This window comes from Myodes glareolus, chromosome 6 (assembly GCF_982192425.1).
Source record: "Myodes glareolus chromosome 6, mMyoGla1.1, whole genome shotgun sequence".
Classification (NCBI taxonomy): Eukaryota; Metazoa; Chordata; class Mammalia; order Rodentia; family Cricetidae; genus Myodes; species Myodes glareolus.
Genome location: NC_142031.1, coordinates 68,735,095 through 68,756,646, shown reverse-complemented (window position 1 = coordinate 68,756,646; position 21,552 = coordinate 68,735,095). Strand labels below are relative to the sequence as shown.

At 45.7% G+C, this 21,552-nt stretch overlaps 1 protein-coding gene across 1 annotated transcript in view; it reads right to left on the bottom strand.

Moving 5' to 3' along the window:
• The window catches only part of Klhl29 (kelch like family member 29), a 297,008-nt gene that overhangs the window by 211,420 nt on the left and 64,036 nt on the right, over window positions 1–21,552 (bottom strand). The window contains exon 2 of the mRNA XM_048439662.3: window positions 2,382–2,489. The gene's annotated coding sequence lies outside the window, so the exon portion shown is untranslated. The remainder of the gene's footprint in view (window positions 1–2,381; window positions 2,490–21,552) is intronic.

The following is a 21,552-nucleotide window of genomic DNA, read 5'->3' as shown; positions in this document are numbered from 1 at the left end:
TTGGGTGGTTTCCGTCCCGTTTCAGAGAGAAGACAGCAGCTCTCCAAGCACTGTTCCTGAATCAGCCCGTTTTGCAACACTGGGCCTGGTACAAAAGTGTTTCTACTGGCCAATAGGGGCCATAGCAGGCTTCAGCATTTTCTCTTATCCTCTGGGGATATTAGTGGGTATCCTGACCACATATAAAGAACATATCTGGTGTTGGGCCCATGATGGAAACTCACAGAGACAATCCTGGGTGGGTTCAGAGTTTGTGCTGGTGGAATGTACATAGGCATAACTCAGAGTTGCCTTAGAGACAGTTCCTCCCCTTCAGGAACTGACCAGTGGTAGGCCAGACAAAGATCCACTACAGAGACACCCATCTGGGGCATGCAGATACTGAATCCCTCAAAAGGGCCACTTTGTCTGCTAAGCCTAGTGAGGACTGTCAAATCAACCTCCTCCCCGATCCTGAATCTAGTATGAATACCCCAAGTTGGAACAAACCCGAGTTCCTTTATCACAGACTTGCGATAGCATCAGGGAATAAGAAGAACCAAACTCAGGGTAATCATTTAAGGAACAAAAAATCACTCCTTCAGGCCTCCCTCAGCCTCTTCTTCCATGGCACACAGCAGGGCAGAACCACCCAAATGAAAGCTGTCTTACGGTAAATCACACCTCCAAATTTCTTCTTTATGCCCTCTATTTGCTGGGAAGGAGATGGTCCCCAAGCATCAGCCACAGAAGTCAAGCATCTCTGGACAAGACTGTCTCTCCAACTCAGTCCCCAGCCAGAGGGGCTGTCAGGTTCATGCCAACAGCCCACCAGCTCTCTGTGCAGGAGCCTGTCAGCCTTCCTCTGTGCCCTGCCTTTTTTATTGCTGGGGAGTAGCTGCCAAGGCATAGTTGAGTAGTGGGTGCCTTCACGGTGGCATCTGATCCAGGCCCAGCCTGTAGCCTCTTCTAACCTCCTAATTACAGTCTCTACTACCTATAACCTGTGATCCTAGAAGCACAGTGTTTTTTCTCTATGTCTGTGAAGAATCCTGGAATAATATGTTATCTTTAACAGCACTATCACTGACTCCAAAGACGGCTCTCCGACCCACAGAGAATCCCAACATGAAAGGAACCCAGGTCAGCCTGATGTTCTAAGCTAAGTTTAGAGCATCTGCTGGTCCCAGGCATAAGACTCCTGACTATCAGTGCTTAAGAACATAGGGCTAGACCAGCTGAGCCTTAGCTATCCTGAAACCCTGCACTCCCACCCCATCCTCAGCCTGCTCCATTGGGGGCTAAGGTCTCCCCCTTTAGTGGTAGCAAATGTGTGAGTGCTGGCGAGTCCAGCTGCAGCCTCATCACTGTGGCCGGCATGCGGTGCCTGGCTTGCTGGCAGGTGACAGAACGGTGCTGCAGCTGCTTTTCCTATGATCTCTGATCTCACCAGGTAGGCCACAACTCACCCCTCACCACTACTCCCCACCCCACTCGCTCCTGGATTGACAGGTCTGAATCTAAATGTTAGGCCAGGTCTCTCTAAATTTAACATCAGGAAATAAATAGCTATACAAAGCACATTCTCAGAAATGTATTTTGTGGTACCGCTACAGTGGATGATTCAAAATATCCTAAAAGTCCACCTCTAGGACATTAAGTAGGTTATGTATATGTATATAATACCTAATATAGGAAGCTTTGATAGACGATGATACAGATTTCTAATCTCCGAGATAAAATGCTGCCTTAACACTGAGTTGAGTCAAAACAGCATTTACCAAGTAATAGTAGGTACAGTGTGATCCCACGTATGTGTGCATGCAGACCTATGTGCCCATTTTATATATGCACATGGGAAAAGATACCAGAATTTTTATCTCTATAGAATTACGCCATACATACGATTTTAGGTTTCTTTCTATATGTATCTGCACATATGTACACATATGGGTTGTTTTGGTATTGGAGGTTGAATTGGGGTCTGTGTATGGTAAGAACTCCTATCACCCAGCGATCCTCTCAGCTCTGATAGGTACTCTCTTAAAACACATAATGTTTTTCGGATCATAAATTGTAGTAACAAAAATGCTGAACTGTAAGATTTGAAATTTTTTAAACTCCACAAAGAACAATAACAGTTTTAGGTACTTCAAGGTCATGTCACTGCTGGTCATCCCCTGATCTAACTCTCTACAGACGCTCAAGACTGAGGTCAAGATGGCGGAAGGGAGCCCTGGGCACCTATGATTCAGACACCTGTGGTGAAACTCTCCTTGGCCACTGAGTCAGGGACCAGCAGTTCCATTTTCCTCTTGCCCAGCCTCTCAGAATGAGAAGGCAGTCAGCTTTGTCTAGGCAGGCTGTGCCCCTGATTGCAGGTTTGTGACGTAGAGACCTACCTTGCGCCGTCCGTCTCTGGTGAGCTCAGGATTCGTCCCCAGGATGCAAAAGCTTCGATGGCCACCAGCACTTAGCAAAGCACGGGCATAATGAGGGAGCCAGACAGTCTGGAGAGAGAGAAAGGAGGGAAAAGAATGGGGTTGGGGTGGGGAACGACCATCACTTTATTTTGAGTTCCAGTACCTTAAAGGACCCCCATCCTTAATGGATGTTTGTCTCTGCCTCAAGCGTTTTCTTGATGTTGACCCTCCTCCTCAAACAAGGGTACCAAAATCTGCCATAGCACACCCAGCCTCGCATCCTCACACAGGCTACCCCTAATCCCCATCACTGAGTCATTACCACGGAACAGGAGTAAGAATGATGCCACTGTTTCCCACCTAATTCACCCAGAGCAGTTTCAGAAGGAAAAGTCCCCAAGAAATTCTGGTCTTTAATGTCAAAAAGGCCATAAAATCCAGAATTACAATAACAAATCATTACTTCTTTTAGACAATGGGGAAGAGAACCTTGAGGAGGTGAAGAATGGAATCCTTGGAGAGAAATGTTTCAAATATAGATTTAATACCTACTAGGAAGAGGCTATCTATTATGGGAAGGCAACATGATTCCTTGTGCACTCTTTCAAACGTAATATATGAGAAAGCCATCGCCATGACGGGCAATGGCATCCTCCCTGCAAAAGTGCAGGACTGTCATTACCTGGGAATCAATACATTTTTTTAATGGAATATATCATTATCAATTGATTTTCCTTTTTCCTCTTAGCACTCCAGGGTCCTGGCTAGCCGGAGAAAGCTTTAATGTGGGATGAAGGATTTGGACAGGTAAATAAGTTATTGTAAACGAATCCCACCTCATGGCCAGCTTCTGACGACACGACAGGCCATTTGCTGATCCTCTCTACCTAAGCTTTTTAGCTGCTTCTGACAGGGACACCCGTGAGCCATATCAAATAGCCATTTGAAAGCTGAAGGTGGCAGAAATATTACTTTTCCCAAGGACAGAGTGTTCTCTTTATGATTAAGAAATAACCTATGTGGGGAGGCAAAGTGAGCCAAGGTCACCATTTAATTCTGACACTGAGCCAAAGTCGTGAATACATTTCCTCCACCAAGCCAGTGTGACGCATGCGGAGACATCGATCACTCCAGCCACAAGGTATTGGCAGCAATGGTGATTGGAAGATCAATGAATTTCTGGGAAAGATCCTGAGCAGATTGGTGTTGGTGAAGAGAGGTCTAGAAGACAGTGGTCACACTGATTTTAGGTTCTCAAGAACCTCATTCATTCATTCATTCGTTCATTCATTCATTCACTGTTTTTTCAATTCATTCAATGACTATTGAGTGCCTGAAGCCAAATAAGGTCATTTTCTAGGCAATGGAAATGCATGAATGAACAAAACAAAAGTATCACTCTCTTCTTCATGAGGTCCATGGTCTAATGGGTAGAAACAAACAAGAAACAATGAACCTAATAGGTGAAAACTGTTTTAGAAGAAGGTGAGTACTATTTATAAGGATGGAGTAGAACAGGTTGGGAGGATGCTATCTGGGAACGACTGTAAAATTTCAATAGAATGTGTGAGGTCAGCATCATAGGGGGTAACATTTGTGGACATGGAAGGGACTGGGACATGGGTCACAGGAGTCTAGGGCAGAAGGGCGAGGTAGTGTGAAGTGTCTTGGGGATTGGAACATCACTTTAAGAGCAATGAGAAAGTTTCTGTGGCTGTGACTGGAGCTGGGACATTCCAGCAGAAGAAGCTCGAGTAGGGGACACTTAGAGTGCAGAGAGATTTGTAGACCACTGTCAAAGGCTGTCAATCAAAAACATGAGGATTCTTGCTACCAGACATCTGTGAAAAATCTCTCAGAAACCCATGTGAGGTTATCAGCTCTTCTCTTCCTCCACCCAGGTAGTTCAAGTCTCTCCAGCCAGAGGACACCCATGTCCCAAGTTGTACCCAAATGAAAACAGCATAGGGTAGAGAGGAGGCTAAAGGGACAGTAGTGGGGAGGGAGTACAGACCTGTCTATGACTTACTCTTACAACAAACAGCCTTGGGTTCCTACTCTTTTGTGTTAGGCACCACTTCTAGGGGCCATCGCTGTGAGAATTCTGAATGGAATAACCCACATGCAAAAGCCAGGTTCTTCCCCTGATATGAATTGACCCATTAGCTAGCGTGCTGGTAACATTCTGTTCATCCGGGTCAGCTTCCTATCCTAACACCTGCTCTGTGTCCTTAGACGCACACCTGATCTATGTGGGGCGTCACTATGGTTCTGACATCTGGTTAGGGTCAACCTACGTGGGCATCAGTAGGAGCTTAGGTAGGGGTTGGGCCCTGTTGCATCTTCAAGTGCTGGCTGTGTTCCTCGGGAGAAAGGGACAGCACCAGCTGAGGGAGAGGGCATCCCTCCCGCTTCAGGTTCCAGTAATAGCTGCCTCCTCTTGCCCCCTGCAACTTATAGGCAGTAATTACCTCTATGCTCATTATGAGCGCTGCGATATTGTACTATTGTGGGATCTTTCTGCCGCACTTATGCCTTTGTGATTTGTTCTTTTATTTGACTCTCTTCAAATGATACATTTGAACCTATTTGTGCCTTTTGGAGAGGATTAAACACATGACTTTTTTTCCTTTTCAATGGTGTTTTTGCATATTTTTTTATTGATTTTCATTGAGCTCTATATTTTTCTCTGCTCCCCTCCCTGCCTCTTCCCTACCCTCCAACCCTCTCCCAAAGTCCCCATGCTCCCAAATGACTCAGGAGATGTTGTCTTTTTCTCCTTCCCATGTAGATTAGATCCATGTCTGTCTCTCTTAGAGTTCTCATTGTTGTCTAGGTTCTCTGGGATTGTAAACACATGACTTTACAACAGGAATTTTTCTATAACCACACGGTTTTGTGATACCGGGCAACTTACTTAATTCCTAAGATCCCACTTCTTATTTCTCAAACTAGAGAACACGGATTACGGAGCCCTTCTACGAGTCCTCAGCGTTGTCCCCTCTTCAGTATCACAAACTCAATAGAAGCCACCAGTCATTCTACGTCCCCAGCAAGGAGCTTCCAAGTTATGATGATTTGACCCACTCTCACCAGGTGCTCTCCCTAAGGGGTTTGTAGCTGTTCTTAGCTCACATCTAGCCTTAGTCTATGTCTTAGTGGTTTATCTATCTAGTCATATCATTCCTTCCTTGCTGATTTTTGTCCCACCCAACCTCTATCCCTTATACTCTGATCTGGGGCTGAGAACAGATAGAGAACCTTAACACTTGAATCTTAGGTCCTTGGTACCCACGCCATAGCAGTGCACAATAGATCATGACTCGTGATGTTCTCTTCTTAGCGGACACCCGCTCACCCATCCACATTCCACCTTAAGGAGCTACTTGGCATAGAGAATGATTTTTAAATGGAACCCAGTTTCAGTGATCGGAATGAACCACAGTGCCTGTGAACCACAAATAGAGCCAGCATGGCGCAACTGCCCTGAGGGTGTGATAGTGGTGTTCATATCTTGGCGCTAATCAACAGTGCTTAACAAGAGGGAAATTTTGCCTGATATGAGAAATCTAGCCAACTAACCTGGCCTAGTAAGGTCAGGGAGCTCGGAGGAGAACCTACTGCAGCTACCTTACTAAACGAGCATGGTTCCTAACTGCATTCTACATATTTATCCTTAGGCCAGCAGACAGGTATAGCTCTCACCCCTCGTCAAAGAAACTTTTCATTGCAACAGATGGAGACCATTACAGAAAACCGCAATTAGTTAAAATGCAAAGAACCAGTAAGTGTGGGGTACCAGCCCCAACCAACACATCTACAACACAATGCCTGAGCCTAAGATTTGGGGGCCTTTACAGAAGAGGAGGCAGGACCATTGTGAGGAGGAGGGAGACTATGTCAGATGCTGTCTCCTAGAAATGACAGGGAAGCTTCATTCATGACACCTCAACAATATGGCCGCTTAATGACAGCCATATGGTGAAAACGATGACAATACTGCCAGACACGCTAACGTGAAAGTGGGAAATCTCACAGAACGCTACCCATGGACAAAGAACTACAGGCAACTAAGGGACGCTAAGAGCAGGAGAAATAGTCTTTCCCAGGTATGAGCCCCCAAGCCGTCAGTCCTGAAATCACATACCTGTAAGTAATGCTAAATGGACGGAGTATGTTATATTTATACATTTAAGCATTTTGTGCACATGCACATGTGTGTGCTTATGTGTGTGTGTGTGTGTGTGTGTGTGTGTGTGTGTGTGAGAGAGAGAGAGAGAGAGAGAGAGAGAGAGAAAGTATCTAAAGAAAGAGTCCTTGATGTTGAGCTGGAGTAGAGCGGGTGGTACTTGAGAAGAAGTGGAGGGAAGAAAAGAAAGGAGGAAAATGAGGTGACCATTATTTTAATTTTAAAAAGTCAATAAAAATGAATAACTTTTTTTCTAGAAATACTTTTGTTGCTGTTGTTGTGAGACAGGTCTCTCTATAACTTTCTTAGAGCTCGCTATGTAGACCTGATTGACCTCGAACTCACGGAGATCCTCCTGTCTCTGTTTCCTGAGTGCTGGGTTTAAGCACATGTATCAACACCCCTGGCTCTAGTCATAATTTTGATCCCATAATAACTTTGTATAATTTTCAGTTTCTGAAGATCGTGGCCTGGGAAAACATCTCAATCTAAGAAGTCACAGGGAACTGGGCGTGACTTTGGGACATCAGGTGAGATAACAACACCTGACCTGGGGATCTGACCTTGGTTTCCTCAAATCAAACTGATCTCTTCTCTTCCATTGACTTACCAAAGGGCAACTTACAATCTTAAGGAAAATAACGTTAAAAAGCAAAAGGACATATGTTTCTTTATTTTTAAAATCCACCACATAACGTCACGGCTTGTAAATGGAATCTACAACCTTTGCCTTCCCAGAGTACTTACCAGATGAGATTGACTTTGACATGACAAAGACCATCATGAAAACAAGAACCCAGAATGGGTTGTTTGGGTTAAATGCTGACAGACTTCAAAATCGAACTCCGAAAACCATTTCAACTCAAAATCTGTTAGGTCCAGATGATTCCTAACATGAACCAAGCTGATAGCCAAGAGAATTATAAACAAGGGCCCTAGGAGTCCTTACGTCTCTATAAAAGACACCAATTTTTCTAAGAGAAACCGCCCGCAGAGAAGAGAAACCAATTAGGGACTCTCCTGTTTGATACGGGATCAGAAAGCAGTTATGCCTGACTCTTGACCATACACCCCAATTATGGTTCTAGCACTCAGCAGTCCAGCACCCCTCAGCTGGCTAGGAAACAGAGTTTCAGTCCTTCTTGGAAAGCAAAAGAAAGGAGCTGGAGGCCATAGGCTGAAAGGAGAAACCTAGCCGCAATCCCAGCTCCTATCAGCCTGGATGCAGGGTTCCCCAGCAGCCTTGGCATCAGACCCAGACATCCACTCAAAACACATCCCATAGAGGGAACACTCATTCATACTTGCTTTCTTTCAAGAAGACAGAAGAACAGGCCATCCATTAATAATATCAACCATGGGCTCACCAAAGCCGGCAGGCATCTCGCCAATACAAAAATAAGCATCCGGTTTATCCATTAGGTTCACAACAGTTCACTGGGCCGAGGGGTCCAGAAGGCTCTGCTTTTAAAACAGAGAGTGAAGACACAAAGACTCATTCTGAGAGTTCACCCAGCACCACGCAGAGATTTTCCATTTCCATTAAGGTCCAGGGTTGGCCACCGATGAGATCCGTTACCTGTTTTCAACAGCTAGTGAGGCCCTGTCTGGCAAGCTTTATTGTAGACATACATTTGTCAAAGCAAGCTTGTGTCTGCTGAGGCCACGCTGCCTGCTTAGAGAATAACACAATTTCCATGACACTTGAGGTTTGCAAAATCTATCTCATGCACATTTTCTGTTTTACTCTTTCTAACAAGTCGGCGAACCTGTGACTTTTATTATCTCCCATTTTACAAATGAGGAAACAGAGGCTCGTGGCAAATAAGAGTCCTCTCAAGTCACACAAGAAGTCAATGAGGAAGCCAGGAACTGAGCTGGAGATGTTTATACGCCATTGTTCCGGATGACCAGGAACCTGCCAATAAGGATACGCGAGTTGTGCTAGGCTTGCCGTACAACCACCACCCCGAACTGAATAAAAGGAGGTTAAAGGTGTTAGTGAGTCACACTCATCTCAGTCAGTCTCTGGTGAATCGCTGTCCCCCCCACCAGCCTGGTAGGGCCAGGTGACCTCGCCCTGCTGTAGAGCTCCCCTCCTCCGCCTGCCACACACTCGCCAACAGCGAGCAACTCTCTCTAGTTCTCCGCAATCAGTCAGATGATTAACCCAGCATTCCCCACTCGCTCTCTTCATTATCGTCCTCCGCCCCACAAGACAAAAGTTGAGTTAAATGACATTTAAAATCTTCCTAATAAGAGGAATTAAGTTCTGAAGAGTAAGACTTTTTTTTTTTTTTTTTGTCAGAGCACTTTGGAGCCACAAGCCATTGATGTGTAAGATTTTTTTTCACCCTCCCCCAACTCCAAGGACTAATTTTTTTTTACCCCTCCTTGGATCAACTTCTCTGCCCTTCTCTCCCTCCATCAAGATGAGGATGATGACGGGCAGGAACTGACAGTTTTGCCAAAGGACATTATTCCTAGATCCTTATTTCAGGGCATGACTTTTGCCTCCTACCTGTCATGAAAACCCTGATTCCTGTCTCCCTCTCTCCTCTGAGCCACACAGAGCACTCACTGTACAGAATCCTAAGCAGACACATTAGCTATCATTGGCTTAACTGACAGGTGCTTGAGTTCGGCCACTTCCTCTCTCATCGTACTATTCAGACTGATTTGTGTGCTCCCAAGCCTGTCTATGCTGAAACCTTAATACCCCACCTGACTGTATTTGAAGGTAGGAACTTAACTACAGAAGTTATAACTGTGCTAAAAGGGGGAGAGTTCCAAGCTGACAGAATGTTTGAACTGGTACCCTCGTAAAAGATGAAGCATCATGAACAGCTCTCCCCTTCCTCCCCATGAGGATATGGGGGAGGGCTTCAGCTTGAGGCCGGGAGAGCACCATACTAGAAGGACAATGAGGACTTCTCTGGTACTCTTGTAGAACCATGGGGTCATTTTCAATGGGAAAGCCACCTAGACTCTGGCATTCTGTGATGTCGGCCCAAGCTCAGTCACACCAGTCCCACAGCAACAGGCTCCCCGGGGGCCTTGTTACTACTACAGGGGTTGTGCTAAATCCTGGGGTTTAACACAGAGCTTCCCAGCCAAGGAGCATCATCCTGGTCCCGGGTCCCTGAGGAGGCCAGACAAAGAGGCTCTTCCCAGTGCCCTGATCTCAGACTCCCCAGTTCTTCCCTGCCATCACTAGCCTCTCCCCTGTCCCATCTCCCATCTGCTCCTCCCTCACAAGGTCATCACAAAGCCTTCCCTTAGTCTCCTCATTGTCCTGGGGTAAAAGAGAATGTCGAGATAAGGAAAACAGGGTGCTCTTGACTTGAATGGACCCTATAATGCTACCCCAAGACTACCAGAAATCTTGGCTGAAGCATTTCAGGAAATAAAGTTTACAGATCATACTCACCCAAACCATTTTTTCCCCTGTTAAACCGCAAACTCTTCGGCAATTAATGATGTTACATGCAACCCAACCATATCACTCCATGATGGCACACATCCTTGGTCCCCGCCACATGTTTATACAGATGTTTCTGTCACTGGGGCAGATTTGGGAGGATCTCTGCACTTCCTAAAGGCTCCACAGAGGGGACACTGAAAGTACCCGCCGACGGGACTTATTGCATCCTGACTTGTGGCATCAAAGATGTCAGCGGAGGGGGTACACCTGGCATATACTAGATGCTCAGTGAAGCCTATTGAAAGACAGAAAATGCCTCCAAGATGTAACTCATCTTCCACAATTTTCTTTTGAACATCTGGAAGATAGTCACACCATAGTTTTCTGACTGGAATACAAATTAGTTTGTAAAAAAAAAAAAAATCCCAGACATCGCGCTTCCAGATTCCGCACTTACAAACAAGCCCACATCCTCCCTTCAAATTGCCATAATTCCTTCCCAGATGTTGCTTCTCCTTCAGACCCATAAATTTAAGCTTTTCATGATGACGCCTCACATTTGCCTGGCACTGTGGGCTGTTTGGAGCGTTTCTGCATCTCCTCTGCCTCATTAGACTGCCTCAAGTGCCCTGAGAGGCGGGACAGCGCCAACATCCCTAATTCATGGACAGGCAGGCCAGCTGCTGCTCTACCAAGCAGGCCAGGGTGGGTGGGGGCTCCCTTTCTTTTTTGTGTAGAGAGACACATGACACCCCCTTTTTTCCAGTCCCATCTAGGTATACAGGTGGGATTATCATGCCCATTCCTGCTCCGTGCAGCTCTTGGGGACGCTGTCTCTTTAAAGTTTGGACTCAAGTGTAGACAACGTTCTCCCCTGGATTCCCCCTGATAGCTCATGGGGCCAGGCTGTAACATTTAATCAAGACTTGCTGAGAGTCTTGGGGAATAAAATCAAACACTAGGCCAGGAGGCGGTGGGGTGGGAGAAGCCATGGAAGAAAAGCAACCCACAGACAGGCAAGCTGGCCCCTAGCCTGTTCTCCAGGGGCTCTGGGCTCTGGCTAAGATCAGTTTAGCTTTGAGGGACAGCCATGCTCCAATATTAGATATACATTACCACCAGCCGGGACTCAGCATTAGCCCCAGAGGAACTCACACCTAGCAAAAGCATGCTCTAGGTCTGGGCCTAATGAAAGCACTGGTACCCTCTCGTCTAAGGCCTGTCTCTTCTTGGGAAGAACACTTGCGTGGTTACTTAGGGGTGTCTTCAGTCTGTACCCCAACCACTCATGTAGACAGTACACCAGAAAGGAGCAGAAACACATCTGCATATGTCAGAGGGCTGGAGACAATATCAGAAGCAGTAGGGCTAAGTCTTCCAGCTCACTCCCAGGGTCTGGAATGGTTTAGCTGAGCATCCCTTAGCATCTCCTGCCCCTCTGGGCCTTGACTTCTTAACAGCTTTAAAGAGGAGTGTTAGCAGAAAGTAGCCTAGTAGGGCATTGCCATGGGGGCTTCAGGCTCTGTACATATTTCTCACCCTTGAAGCCATACAGAGGGGTCTGAGTCCTTCTCTACACTTAGGGTCTGGAGTTGACCACATGGTACAATTGGAGTTTCATATCTCAGACGCACTGATGCAGGGGGTTAGCTTAGTCTATGCCACAGGCAAGAATGTAGAAGAACCTAAAAGAGTGGTTTTCAGCCTGTGGGTCGCAATCATCAGAAAACAGAGATATTTACATTGCAATCCATAACAAGAGCAATATTACAGTTATGGAGTAGTAATGAAAATAATCCTATGGTTGGGGTTGAACAGGGTCGCTGCGTAAGGAAGGTTGAGAACCATTGACCCAAGACACCCGGGTCTACGTCTCAGCTCTGCGAATGAGCAGCAAGGTAACGCCATAAGCCCTACCTCCTTTTCCACTCGGCTCCATCTCATCCACCTAACAGGAATGATAGCACTGCACATCAAGGTGGTACTGAGAGTTCATTAATATTCAGTTTGGGCCTTTGGCCCCACCCCATCCCCAGCAGCTCGTAAACCAAAATCCGGGCCCAGAGTCTCAACCTTGAAGGCCATCAGCTGAGAACTCCCCCTTTAAGCCTTCAATGGGTCTGGGAGGCATTGCTTTCTCAGCCATTAAAGAGCTATTTTACTTGAATGGATCTGAGGCTGCTCCTATCCTCTCAAAGGAAACAAAATTGTGAAAGAAAGTCTACGGAGATTATGAGATTTTTTATCCAGATATGATGAATTATCCATTCAAAAAATAAACCACAGACAGGCATGTTTCTCCAAACCCAATCAGAAAGCAGCTATTACCAGGAATTTCTGTAAGCAGGCTGTTTTTCTTGGCCAATGTAGAAACTGCCGAGGAAATGAAAGCAGAACGAAGAGCTGACTAGGCTTCTCTGGTGTCTACCAACATGTACAGGTAAGTGGCTTGGCTGCAGCAGGGTCGCATGGTTCCTCAGAAAACTGTGGGCCTGGGGGTACAGCTCAGTGGGTGAGTGCTGGCTTAGCATGCACAATGAATGCCCATGGGTCTGATCTCCGGTCCCACATAGGCACACATGCATACAGACACCCATCCCACCCCCACGATGGCTCGCCAACCACACAGATCTTGTACAAACTAAGAGCAGTACCTATGCAGCCAGGCCGAGCCCAGGGCAGTCTGCAGGAAGGCATTCGGTCTCAAGACCACAGACTGCCGGGGATGGTGTCCTGAGGCGGGCAGCAGAAACAGCTGCTGGGAAGTGTGCACCACAGACTCAAGGTCGTGCAGCTAGCCAGCAAAAAAAAAGTGGGGCGAGAACTCAGGTTTCTCAACTCCTTGGCTTCTGTGTTTTCTCCCACCTGAGGACCTTTCCACACTGAAGAGTTAGCAGGACAAGTCCCCAGACAAGGCTAGACAACATCACAACCTTCCTGCAGAAAGCCCCTCCTCCACTCTCCAGTGAGCATTAAATCAAATATTTCTTGCTGCATTACTTTTCAGGCTTGATGTTTCCAGATTCAAAGACATCTATAAATAATACATACTCATTTATATATACATTTAAAGGATAAAAAAATAACAAAGACACCTGTAGATTCTCATGAATACTAGTCGTCAGGGGAAGCAAATGGCTAATGAGCGAGTTTCCCTCTACTCCACCTCAGCCCCTTCCCAGCAAGGAGGGGCTCTCTATTCTCTGCTTCTTCCCACGGTCACATTTAGCCATCTGCTTCTTTTATATGTGGGACTGTATATTTTTTTTCCTCCTCAGTTTTATAGGAAACATTTAGCAATGAAGTAGCAAATAAAAATACCACATACCATCTAGAATTCATATAAAACCATAGTTGGCTTTAGCGCATCTAAAGGTTGATAAAATGAAACACATAGATGCTTCTGAAAGGCCTATTTATATTTTATTACACATTACACACATCGTACTCCATTGAGAAAATTTAGAAGTTGATGTGGCGCTTTCTAACACAAGGAGGCCTGTCGAAGATTACTGCATCCAGAGAGCATCTCCCCGTTGGATCACTGGGCACTCCTGGCAGTCACCACAAGGGACAGAAACGGCTCAAGTCATTAGTCAGCTCTCCTATTAGTCTTTGGGAGAAGGGGAACATCTCTCCCCCTAAATAGTGTACTCTTGGCATTACCTAGCAACCACCTTCCATTTCTGGTCTCCATTCCAAACTAATGCCTGGGACAGAGACACCTGACCTGAGTCAAACAGGCATGTCAGCTGGAAGTAGGCCCAGTTGGCCTCTCTCCCATTTTAAAACCCACCTCCATCCAATTTGCTGGTCAGACTGCTGAGCTAGAAGGACCAGGAAGACATTATGCTGGTCCAATCTGGGCATTGGGGGATTAGAGAGCTTGGAAGACCAACAGGGAGCTATTCAGAGGGACACATGCCCCAAAACAAGGGTTTAGATTGCAGTTGTCTCTTCGGGAATTAATTCAGGAAGTACAATAAGAGAATGGGGACCGAGGAAGTAATGGTGAATATATTACTAAGCAAATGATCACCGTGGGCAAGCTGGACTTAGTCTGGCAATTGTCTCTTTGAGAATTAATTCAGGAAGTACCACAAGAGAATGGGGACCTGAGGAAGTAATGATGAATATATTACTAAGCAAATGATCACTGTGGGCAAGCTGGACTTAGTCTGGCAATGGACCCTCTAAAAGGTTATGGGGGGCATCCCAGACCTGTCCACCAAGACATGAGGAAGCCAGGATACTTCTCACTGTGTTCCATCTATGACCAGTGCACAGCGCTCCACTCCCAAGTACTAGCCTGCTTTGAGGATGAGTTAAACACCCTCATGCAGAGACAGGCAGGAAGTGGGAACTGCTAGCAAGTGACCTCTCCTTATGTTCTAGTGACAGACATCAGCTCTCCTCAGCATGGGTGGGTGCACGGGTAGTGACTAGGGCCTGGGTGTCTATTCTCAGACCGTTACGTGTGGGAGGGGCGGGGGGAGGCGCACTGCTTGCCACAGCAGCAGGCCTTGAGTATGCCCATCCCCTTAGCAGAGGCCATGTCAAATGTGTTTATAATGGGATCATCTGGGATCTGTCGGCCGAGCAGCAACCATGTATGAAAAATAACATTGAGGAGCAAATTAAGTGGTCTGTCTGCAAGCAGCCTGTTTAGATGAGGAAGGGCTGCTGTTGACAAATCTATTAAAATTATACATAAATTATCTAAGAGTACAAGGAGACACGTTCAGAACGAGGGCATTGATCTTGGGCATTTTACGTATGGCTTAGATTAATTCATCTCGCCTCACTTGAATGGAGTCGTGACGCTTAAGAAAAGAGGTGGGGAAAATAAATTACGCCTGCCACCTTCCAGACTCAAAGAAACATTGTGAATTTTCATTTCTCAGGATGATGACTTCAAACACCAAGACTTCAGGGTATTGCCAAGGTCCTGCACAAATAGTTGTATATCCTCGAGATGCCTCCAGAAGAGAGAGGGGGGAGTAGGGAGGCCAGGTGGACTCTGTTGTCAGGCAGACCTGGGAAATGTGAGATAAGTGCCCCATTTGGAGAGCTATCTTAGGTGCTCCAGAAGGGCATTAGGGACGGAAGGTAAGAAGAGAAGGGAGCCCATGGAATTGCTCTAGCTGAGCACATTATAGTGTGGGCAAGCGAGCTAATCCCACAGGGAGCCTCTGAGAGCAAAGGAAGAGTACGTCTTCCTGTTGCCTTATCCCAGAGGCCCGGAAGTTGGAACAGTTTGCTCATCTTCCATTTGTCCTTGGCTGAGGGTTGCAGGCAGGGAATGAACTCCTCGGCCCTCCACGTCTGCCTTCACACGGTCAGCAAAGGGTTCAAGGACTCTGAGGACAGAGCCTCCCACAAGTACAAATGCCATGTGCTGGGGATTCACAACCTCTGGTGGCTTGGATGGGACTCGACTGGCTACTTTCAAAAATCTAACTAAAAGAGACTATCCCCTCACCCCCATGTAATCATGGAATAATATTATAATTATTTTGCATGAAAATTATATCATTTCTCTGATGGAGGCACCGGCTTTGAACCTCCCAGGACTTCACCCGCTACGGTGCTTTTCAAAGTCTGAGGTAGCAGCTTCCAATTATCTGAAAAACATTTAAAACAGCAAATGACACAATGCGTAGTGTGATCCAGATGGAGAGAATGCACATTCTCCAGGACAGGCACCCTGATTAGTGACTGTGATTGTTAAACACATTTCAGGTAATACAGTGATAATGGACATTAATAGTAGCAATAGCGCTGAAGTGCTGGAATATAATAATTTCTGATTATATTACTATTTCCTTTTGTGGAGCCCAGTGCATATTTCCAAATGACTCTGAGCTCATTAAAGGACACAAAAGCCCAGTGGTGTGTCCACAGAAACAGGGTCACAAGGGGCTTAAAGTTCCTGATTCTTGGAATGGAGGAAAGATAGACCCAAGTGCTTAGGGAGCCTAGCCGAACCAGCCTGGTCTCTGTCCTCTGGCTTCCTTGGCTGCCTATTTTACAGGCATCAGTGACCAAGGGGCCAATAAAAAAATGCATCGGTGTGCCATATAACAAGCTAATGTGCCTTAAGTGGGGATTCTGCATATTAATATTTTTGTCTATGTCCAAACACATAGTCATCTTTCTCCCATCCCTTATTATTCCTCAAAAAAGTATGATGCCTTTTACTTAATAGGGCCAATTATATCAATTAACAGAATATATAAAAGTAGAAAGGACCCATTAATTAATTTATTTGACATAGCCATAGTAATTAGTCTTGGGATTATAACTCACCATTTTAGTATAGCTAGAAACATTTTATTTATTTATTTATTTATTTATTTATTTATTTATTTATTACATTGTACTGGGTTACACAAGGCCATTTTTATACAAGCATATAATTTACTTTATATTAATTTTTTGAGATTTATTCTTATTTATGTGTGCATGTCTCTATGCGTGTATGCACATATGTGTGCCAACAGAGAAATACAGGACAGATGCTGGATCTGATGGCATCATAGGAGGCTTGTAGACGCCCCTCCTGGGTGCAGGAAACTGAACTCCAATCCTTTGGAAGAGCAGCAGGCATGCTGAGTCATTGCTCCACCCCTATACACAGACTTTCAAAGACCTTTTGAAAAGCAACCCAATCAGGGGTTAACTGCTGCAAGAGATCGCAAATATTCCTCTATAGCAACTCCCTCCCCCCTCTGGCTCCCTCCTTCCTACCTCCCCGCCAAAAAAATCAAACCATACACTTCTTGGAATTAGGGCCTGTGGTTGGAGTAAAAATTTCAAGGAAGGTCTAGTTCTCAAATGCGAAAACTGCTGCCCCTTTGCCAGTGGTGAAGCTGAAGGAGATTGCGGGAGGAACCCAGAGCAGCTCAATGAAAACAGAGCCACACACACTGGAGGCGAAGCTGCCAGGACAAGAGTGACTAAGGACTTGTGAAATACTAAAGGCAGTATTTATATGTCGGCAGTTCACATGGTGTGCAACCTTAAACATATGTGACGCGAGGAATTAAGTAAATAGTTCAAATAAACAAAAATTTAAAATTCCACCTACATTCCAAAAATAAAATCACATATTAGGATTACTGAATATTTTTTGAGAACTTTTCTTTGAGTGAGTTGGGGAGCTGGGCATAAAGTGAATTTTCTTAGTGCTACAGGTAACTAGAAACCCTAGTTAAACTGGAAAGCAGTACACAAGTCAAAACCACCAGAAACACCACCAGTTCTTTAGCTTGACAACCCCTTCATTTTGCATATGGGGAAACTGTAACCCAGAGAATTTTGTGTCCTATTATGAGAACTTTATGGGAAGAAGACAGAAGAAAGAGCTGGCAATCAGAGTTAGCTTCACATGGACTCCTCTGTGACCAAGTTCCTAGCCTATGGCTTTTCTTCATTTCCAGGTAGGGATAATTCTGGGCTGTGGATTCATGGGTGATCAGCCAGTTTCAAAGACTCCACCTTAAGGAAACTCTGCTATCCCTGGGGGTCCAGTATTCTCTCTAGAAATTCATTCCTTCCTCATCACAGAGCATGGAGCATTTACTAGGCCCTATCCAAATCCCACTCTTGCATAGGCAAAGAATAAAGATGCACTTATTAAATAAGAAAATTGTCTTGGTGCTTTTTTGTCCCAAATGGGAGGTTTATCAATGAAATTTGCCAGATGGGACTACCCTCGCTCTTGACTTCCCTAAGCAATGGAGACTTAGGTAAAACTTTTATCCCATTTGGTCCCACCAGTCCCTTCCACCTGCAAGCTTTGATCTCCTCCAATTGGTCCCAGGCAGGGAGAGACGGTCAAATATAGTCAGGCCCTACTAACCAGAAGGGAAGCTTAAAAGTGGAACCTGTGCTGGATATAGATTTGAGAGTTGGAGCCTCCTTTAAATTTCATTTACTATGTGAAGCCATCTTTCTCCCCGAGATGAAGGGATACACTGGATGGTGGGGTAAGATGTCCTCCTCCTGGAGAAGGCAGGACATGAAGGCAGCACCCAGGACAGGGGTCATGGGAGGGCACCAGGTTCACACACAGATCAAGGCGGCCAGCACTGAATGTGATTTCCCACGAGCACACTTCCCAGAAGGGCTTCTCCGTGCAGGGGCCACTGCAACTAGAATGCCTAAAACTTTACCACTACATGAGAACTCCCTATCAGGAGGAGTTAAAGTGGCTGCCTGAAAGCCATTCCTTGGAAATCTGGAGGTATACAATCTTTGGTGTTTCCACAGGAAGTTCTGGTACATAAGAATTATAAACTGAGGTCTTGTGGATGCTGGAGCCAAGAGCCAAAGAGGAGGCATAAAAAAACAAAACAAAACCACAGGTTGTTTTATAAACATCTTAAGCCAAGACTTGGCTCCTTCAGTTACTAGCAAGGAAAATATGCACATGCATAATATAAAATAAACAATTATTTCTAAAATGCCATTCTTGAGATGTACATCTGGTTCCTCTCCTGTGCAATGCTGTAGTGGTTCCCCACTTGACAGGCAAAATCCAAAACATCTCTCAGAGTTTCTAAAGTTACATACTGACTTCTGCCCTTAGTATCGATTGTGCCTCCGTTCTGAATTCCTGGAGGCTCCTGGGCTTGTGCCCTACATTCAGTCACATCACATCTGTCCACACCTGTGCCCTCCTCGTCCCCATCAGCTCCTCATCTTCAGTTATCTATCCACGTTCAAGTGCCTACCTTCTGAGTCCCTGTAGATACCATACACACATTTTGTGTTCTTGGTCAGGGGGTTCCCCACCCCAAGTCCTCAAAGATATATATCAGCATTTCTGGGCATTACCCACTAGGTGCCAGTAGTACCACCTCGTCCCCTCCAAGTAAGAGAAATCAGAAACAACTGACTTTGCCCAATGCCCCTAAGGGTGAAGAGGAAGGGGAAAACAAAAGCCCTCTTTGGCAAAGAGCTAGCAAAGTGAATTGAACAACTGCACACCTACAGGCTACACCCAATTCATGTGTCTATCTCTGGGACCTTGTCTTCATGGTTGCTGTAAAGTAAATGCTCAGAAAACACCTGTTCATAAGGAGAGGAAGGAAATAAAACTGCGTTTAGTGCCCACAGTAGACACACTACCCAAAAGTAAGAGGGGTCAGTTGGCTCAAAAAGAAATAAATCAATGAGATACAGAGTTTGCAAAATGAATAAATATACCAGTGTTTTGGATAAGTAAGATACTTGCTAGCATTCCATAATCTTAAAATGAAATTCTAATCCCACAGCCTTCTCCAATTCTCCCTCTACCCATCCCATGTAGCTCTTCCACATCACAGGGAAAGGGATGTCTGGCCGTACTGTCTGGGCTTCCTGACTTCCTTGCCTCCCACTCTCTTTCTTAGGCCTGTGGTGATCACCTATCCTTAAGCCAATGGACTGGTTCTGCTCTTCAGCCTGTCTGCTATCCCAAGAAGCCTCCAGTACTCGTGGAGAGTCTTGAAAGCAGGGAGATAACAGATATCTAATGCAATGGCCAGGGCACCAACCCTGGGGAAACCCTAGCCAGGTTCCTAGGAATTCCTAATTTCCTCCACTACTCCCGCTGTCTCCAGTACTGTTGTTACTTCCTGGTCTGGTAGGATGCATCTTCCTTCCTTGTTATTAAGTAACAGGGCTCTTCAGGATGCTTTCTGGTTCCCTCTCCTCTCTTAAACCCCTGTTCTCTTTCTCAGGATCTAATTTCTCCTCAGAGTTCAATGACTGCCCTCCATTATCTCTAGCCCCACCTCCAAGTGCCACCGTGGCACATCTGACACGTCTGCTTATGTGACACCTCTAATCATGTGTCTCAAGGGTGATTGAAGCCCACCATGGCCTTCTCTGGTCCAGACAACTCAAAACAAAGAAGCCGAGCTGGGCTCAGTCTGTAAAGGTGCTTGCTGCACAAGCAAGAAGACCCGAGTTCTAATCCCCAGCACTCATGTGAAAAAAAAAGAAGTTGCGTGTGATGGTCTGTACCTCTAATCCTAGTGCTACAGAGACTGAGACAGGAGGATCTCTGACTTACTGGCCAGCTGCTCCAGCTTTATCAGCGAGCTCCTGGTTCAGTGAGAGACTGTCTCAAAAAAAAAAAAAAAGGAGCTGGAGAATGATAAGACACACAGGTGTAGCACACGTGTGCATCTTTATACACACATGCATATACTATGTCACATGCATGCATGTCACACACACATCTACACGCATACTCATACATGTACGTATGTATGTACACACACACACACACACACACACACACACACAGAGCAGGTTGGAGAGATGGCTAAGCAGATAAAGCACCTGTCCCCATATATAAACCAAGCAGCTATGGTGGTCGCCTGTAATCCCAGGATCCCTAGGCAGAAACAAAGGATCCCTCTGGCAAACTGACTAGCTAGATTAGGCAGGACTGGTGAGCCCCAGGCTCAGTGAAATACCCTATATCAAGTAATAAAGTAGAGAATGACCTAGAAAGACACCTGATACCAATGTTGGGTCTTCATGCATATACACATGTGCACAGGTACCTGGATGCACTTGTGAGCCACCTTCATGAATATGCATATATGTATATACATATCACACACACATATGCAGAACAAATGAACAAAACTAAAGAAGCATTGGCCTCCCTGGCACCTCCTGTCTTAGTGATCGGTACCACTGACCATCTAATTTGCTAACCCCATACCTAAGGGCCACCTGCAGGCCCCTGTCTTCCATACCTAGTTGCTGTCACCCTTTGTGACTTATCTTCCTTTCTTCACCTCCTATGTCACCCCCTTCTTTGCAACAGTCCCTTCCCCTCACCCCTCTGACCTTGCCCTACTCTTTCCCCAACCTGTTGTCTGTTAATAGCCCGAGATTTTCTTTATTTACCAAACTGCAATCCAATCCCTTTATTCTCTGCTTCTAGCTTTTTCCACTGGCTGAGATGAAGATGGGAGGGGTGGCGTGGCCCGAGGCTGTGCATGAACTGGCCATCTCCTTCCCTCTCCTGAATGCCTCATGCCTCTCTCTGAAATCTACACTAATCCCTTTTGACCTTCTCGTGGTTTCCAGATGTTCTGAAGTCACGCCACAAATCTGTCCCACACAGTGTCTCCTCTTTCTTTGCACCTGGTTAATGCTGATCTAGATCCCAACTCCAGTATCAAACCCTTTCTGGACCCGAGACTCGATGAAACCTGCCTGAGAAGCCTTGGGAATTGTTCCTGGTTATAACTTAGGGACTGTTTGTGATCAAGCTCCTTCTTTCTTTCCTTGAGCTCAAGTTCCACGCAGACAACGTCCTCTTCTGTTTACATCACTTTCTAGCTCAGAGGTCAGTAAACCACACTGTAAGCCAAATCGTCTTAATACCTGTTAACACAGCTTTTAAAAAGTCAAAGATACATTCAGGTATGTAGGCACTATCTAGGGCTGCTATTAACCCATGAGAACTGAGTAGCTGTGATGGGCATGATGTGGCTCTTAAAACCCAAAATATTGACTTGCAAAAG